Consider the following 6,420-nt stretch of genomic DNA (forward strand, 5'->3'; position numbering starts at 1 on the left):
CTGGGGGCTTACTTTTAGAGGACCTGGAGATAGTTTTGTGTGCATACGTGAAAGGGGCGTACAGGGGGGTATGCGATGGAGAGAGAGATGCTCTTCGTTTCTCTTTATTATGACTAACTTTGTATATAGTATAAAAATATACAAATTCACAGTGCGGAATAAATATCATTGTGGGCACCATGCAATGCAAATTAGCGTTCGTACTCCTCCATATAACTTTGTAATGTTGTATATATGTAGAAACTCTAAAATAATTTTTTGGCCACACTTTATTCAAAAGGAATGTTGTATGCGAAATAAACGTGAAGAGAGGGCTTTTTAGATCAATGGGGTACGTGATGTAACATGTGTGAATGTGTAGTTGATGCATTTGGCGGGGCCTAGAGAGGTATGTGTGTGTATTACGTATTCGAGAGAGGCATGGATAGAGGGGCCGACGGGGGGGGGGCGTGGGAGAGATAGCACGAGAAATGAGAGTGGTCTAGAGAGAGAGACGAATATGACGTCACGACAAGAGATTCCATTCCCTTGAGTGTGTATATGCAAGGGGGGAGGGAATAGAGGCACCAGGAGAAATTTTCTGTGTGTGTGGTGTTTGTGTTGGTATGTGTGGGTGTGAGAAGATAATGAGACGTGGGGGCAGAGGGTGTGTCACCGCGTGAGGTCCGGTGGGTCGAGGTGAGGCCCTTCGTTCGGTTCCGTCCTGCGCCACATTGGTCGGCCCGTGACGCATTTAGGAAGACCCATGGATGACTAGTCGTACAAGACAAAGATAGCAGAATTGTGAAGGACTCTGTGTCCACTGACAAAGCCGGCTAGGATTTGTAACCCTAGGTTCTCGGACTAAGGTAACCCCTTTATCTCTGATATTACTATTCATCCAACCTAACTTTAAGGGGCATCCTACAGAATGCTCTGCTAGAATCATACTCGTCGATTAGGAAGAGAGGTGTGAGACAATGCGTGAGAGACAGGCGTAAAGATAATGTGCGTACATGAGACACGTAGGCAGGTCCATGTATATAGAAAGGGTCGATGATGATTGTGCGCGTGTATGTTTGCAAGAGGAAGAGTGCTTGTGATAAAGGTTAGTGAAAACAGTTGTAAATGGTTACGAGAGGGAGGGAGGGTTATATCTAGAGCATGTGTGCAAGAAAGACACCTCGGGAGAGAGTGTGTGAGCATGTGTGAGAGACCACCGATGGAGAGTGAAACTTCACGTAAAAGACTTCTCTACACATTGATTAAAGATATAAATTGTATCCAAATATTAGGATGGGATCATGATATTTGCAATTCGCGTAAGGAGCGGTCATTGATCCATCAGACATCTAGATTCTATTGAATTTGAGCATGTCTATGTTTTTATTCGACACAATTGATCCACATAGTTAGTATTTTGAACTCCATACAATGCATCGCTTTAGCAATCGAATATAAACATGAGTATAGTTCATGTTGTGTGTGTAAAGCACATTATACATACGAAAGTTACACAATGGACATTATAACTAGCTACCTATGAACTAACATACATTTGAATTCAACTTAAGGTGGTTTAAAAAAATCGAATTCAACATGAAGTCCATTCAATTATTTGAATTTGATATCATGGCATTTTTAAACCATACCTAAATTATGGGGGCACCAATCTTTGCTCTGATTTTGTACATAATAGCATATGTACTCGTGTACAAAATAGATTCAAATTTAGCTCCTCCATTCCAAAATAATCGTAGTTATAGGATTTTCAAGTGTCAAAATTTCAAAAAGAAGTGGATAATTTAATGAGGTTTTCAAACATACAAGGTCAAATATAATGTTGTCTATTTAGGTCAATCCTCATAGTTCAAGAGTACTCTAAATGTGAATGCTTGTGTTTCAAAATTTCGAACGAAGCGCCAAAAGAGCATCTACTCGCCCGAAACCGCGTGAGACCAATGTTTGGTAGTACAAGGAAATTAATTATCTAATAACTCCGACCCGTGAAACCTACCGCCCCAACGTCCAAAGGTCTAAATCGGGGTAGGTTTGTAGCTTCATCTAGACGCCACGCAACCGCATCCAAAAAACATTCATACACAATGGCCGCCTAAGCACACATGCGCGTCCGAAATCGCTCCCGCCCACTATTTGGGACACCTGGGATTACCATCCTACCTCCGACCTGCAGTAGGTCTGAAATTTAAGAGGGGGGCAAAGTTTGTATTTTCCCCAAATTTCAAACAAGCGTGTCCCATCGTCTGTTCAAAAAAGCCAAAAAGAAGCACGTCCCAGATTGAAACATGGTTCCCCCACCCGTCCGATTCCCCATTCGTACTCCGTGGGCGCCAAAACTACCTCTCCACCAGCCGCGAAACCCTGGCGTCCTCCGTTCACCACCCCATCCCACCCATCAACCACCGACCTCCTCCATCATGCCGGAGCCGATACCCCGATGTCGTCGTCCACCGCAACCTCAACCGCAACGCCCTCGACGGCTAGTAGTTGAAGCCAAGGCCGATCCATCCGTACTCGAGCCAGTTCAACCACACCGTCCTGCAACTCACCGCTGCCGCTCCAACTTCGCCACCCTCCACTGCACCGGAGCTATTCCTGCTACGCCGTCCTTCGTCGCCTCGGATCTGTATAACACCCCGGATGTAATTTACCTTATATGTACTCCAACTCTTGCTGTTTCCGGCGCTAAGTTATTTTATTTCCCCGGGTTTGGGTTTTTGTGCCCGTGTGCTGTTGTTGTTGTCATGCATCTCATATCATGTCATCATGTGCATTGCATTCGCATACGTGTTCGTCTCATGCATCCAAGCATTTTCCCCGTTGTCCGTTTTGCATTTCGGCGCTCCTATCTCCTCCGGTGGTCCTTTCTACCTTCTTTTTGCGTGTGGGGGTTAAACATTTCCGGATTGGACCGAGACTTGCCAAGCGACCTTGGTTTACTACCGGTAGACTGCCTGTCAAGTTTCGTACCATTTGGACTTCGTTTGATACTCCAACGGTTAACCGAGGGACCGAGAAGGCCTCGTGTGTGTTGCAGCCCAACACCCTTCCAATTTGGCCCAAAACCCACCAAAACCCTCTCCATCATCTAGAGCGTTCGATCACGATCACGTGGCCATAAAACCGCACCTCATTTGGACTCTCCTAGCTCCCTCTACCTATAAATATGTTGCCTCCCCCGAGATTTTGCGGACGAAACCCTAGATCCATCTTCCCCGCACCGCCGGACGCGTCCGAACCGGGCCGGACGTGTCCGACTTGCCCCGCCGCTGCCACATGTCGCCGCCCCATTGGTCCGGCCGCATCTCCTCCTCCGCAGGCCCACCGAGCCCGCCGCGGGCCATCCCGGCCAGGCTCCTCGCGCCGCCCGACCGCGCCCGGCTTTCCTCCGCCCTGCCGCCCAGATCGCCGCGCCGCCCGCCGCCGACGTGCTCCGCCGCTGCGCGCCCGCGCCGCTTTGGCCGCCGCTGCCATTCGCCCGCTTGCCGCCTGCGCTGCTTCGCTGCCGCGCGCCCGTGCCGCTCCGGCCGTCGCCGACCCCGCCGCACCACGGCGCTGCCCCTCGCCAGCGTCACGACGACCCTCCCCGGCCGGGTCCCGATCTCCAGCGAGCCCCTCAGCGCTCCGGCCACCGTGTTTAAGAACTCCGGCGAGCTCCTCGCTTCGCGCGCCGCCGCGAACCCTAGATCCGATCTAGATCCGGTTGACTTTTCCCTCTCTCTAGTAATTTTTCTTGCAACTTCATCTTGCTGTAACTCCGCATCCGTAATTCCGTTTTGGATATGTAGGATATCAAAATGTTCGCCTCAGAGAGTACATCATTTCATCTCATTGCATCATTTTCATTTGAGCTCATCTTGATGCCCGAAATGCTGCTGGAAGAGAGCTATTTGAGTTAATTGTCAGATCTGCTGCACCAAATAGCTATTTGTCATTTTTGCCATGATTAATGTGTGCATGATATGCTCTTGAGATCTACATGAGTTTTGTTATATGCCATGTCATCTTTACAGAGGTGCTTACATGTATTTTTGTGATGTGTGTGGTGACTAGCACAAGCTTGCAAAGTAGTACATTCGTTAATGCTGATTTCAGGGACTTAGAATTTCTCCAAGTCCTTGATCTGTTTTTATCAATATGCCATATGTTCATGTTGTTTCCTAGTGATCCGTGCCTATTTTGAGGATGATCAGTAAGGATGATTTGTTAATATTGTGGTGGTCTATCCATCCATGTCTTTCCTTGCAATTATGGAGCATCCTAGCTTGAGTAAATCGAGCTCTACCTTTGCTATTTCGTGAATCCTGGCAGATTGTTTACTTGTTAGTGATTTCGCCGAGGATGTTGTTGTTGATCCGTGCATGCTATGTTGTTGTTCTTGCCATGTCTAGCTTCTATGATATGTATTCTTGATGGGTGTATGATTAGATTGTCATGCCTTGCTTTGTAGTGAGTGCATCGAGCTTGTTAACATGCCTACTCCTTAACAGATTTGCATGCTCCAGTTTTTCTCCAAGTTTGTAACCTGATTATGTTTTTGCCATGTTCACATGCTTGCCATTGTATTTTCTGCTCCCTTTTGGCTCAAGGTCACTAAGGGACTTTTGTTAAGTGCTTTGAGTAGCTTCATTTCATGCCTTACTTTGCCATTTTAAGTTCCTATAGCATATGGTTTTCATGCTCCAAAGTGTGCTACATGATCTGAAATTCCAGACTTGTGTTAATTTCACTAAGTCTGAAACTAGTTTACCATTTGCACTTTGGCCATGCTTGTTTGAACCTGTTAATGGATGAATTGGCTGTAGCTCAGTGTTCATATTTTGTCAAGCATCATGACTGTATCCCTGCCATGTATTTTGTTGTCATGTTCGGGTGATGTAGCATAATTATCTTGATGCATTTAGATGGCTACTTGTTGTTTATCGCAAACTGGTGCCATATTTGTTTTGCTTGCTATTTCCAAACCGTGCATCCGATTCCGGTGATCTTTATATCGATTTCAACCGAAATCACCTCACCTTTCCAGTGGAACTCTTGGATTTCCAAGTTGAGGCCAGGTCCAATCATTCCTTGTCAAATCTTGCATATGCATCACATATCGCATCCCGCATAGCATACCATGTTTGCATCATGTTGTTTGAGCTTTGCACGTGGTTGATTGTGTTCCTTTTGCTTGTTTGTCATGTTTGGGTAGAGCCGGGAGATGAGTTCGCTAACTAGGAGCCCATTGAGTTTGCTTACGAGGATAAAGTCAACTCTGACAACTTTGTAGGCAAGATGATCATACCCTCGAAATCACTTCTATCTTTGCTTGCTAGATGCTCGCTCTTTTGCTATGCCTATGCTATGATACCTACCACTTGCTTACCATGCCTCCCAAATTGCCATGTCAAACCTCTTACCCTCCATGTCCTAGCAAACTGTTGATTGGCTATGTTACCGCTTTGCTCAGCCCCTCTTATAGCGTTGCTAGTTGCAGGTGAAGATTGGAGATCATTCCTTGTTGGAACATTGTTTAATTGTTGGGATATCACTATATTATCTTGTTATCTTAATGCATCTCTATACTTGGTAAAGGGTGGAAGGATCGGCCTTTTTGCCTAGTGTTTTGTTCCACTCTTGCCGCCCTAGTTTCCGTCATATCGGTGTTATGTTCCTGGATTTTGCGTTCTTTACGCAGTTGGGTAATAATGGGAACCCCTTGATAGTTCGCCTTGAATAAAACTCTTCTAGCAGTGCCCAACTTTGGTTTTACCAATCACCACCTAGCCTCTTTTTCCCTTGGGTTCCGCGGACTCAAGGGTCATCTTTATTTAAACCCCCGGGCCAGTGTTCCTCTGAGTGTTGGTCCAACCTGTCAGCTACCGGTGGCCACCAGGGGCAACTCTGGGCTGGCCTACCCGTACCTTGGACAATTCGGTGTGCCCTAAGAACGAGATATGTGCAGCTCCTATCGGGATTTGTCGACACATCCGGGCGGTGTTGCTGGATTTGTTTTACCTTGTCGAAGTTGTCTTGTAGAACCGGGATACCGAGTCTGATCAGAATGTCTCGGGAGAAGGTTTATCCTTCGTGACCGTGAGAGCTTGTGATGGGCTAAGTTGGGACTCCCCTGCAGGGATTTGAACTTTCGAAAGCCGTGCCCGCGGTTATGGGCAGATGGGAATTTGTTAATGTCCGATTGTAGATAACATGAACCTTAACTTAATTAAAATGATCAACTGCGTGTGTTACCGTGATGGTCTCTTCTCCGCGGAGTCCAGGAAGTGAACACAGTGTTGGAGTAATGTTTTCCGTAGGTTGTTCTTTAGTTCTTCGTTCGGCTTCGCTTTCTCTTCTCGCTCTCTTTTGCGAACATGTTAGCCACCATATATGCTAGTCGCTTGCTGCAGCTATACATACTACCTTGCCTTACCTATA

Source organism: Triticum aestivum, chromosome 2A (genome assembly GCF_018294505.1).
Source record: "Triticum aestivum cultivar Chinese Spring chromosome 2A, IWGSC CS RefSeq v2.1, whole genome shotgun sequence".
Taxonomy (NCBI): Eukaryota; Viridiplantae; Streptophyta; class Magnoliopsida; order Poales; family Poaceae; genus Triticum; species Triticum aestivum.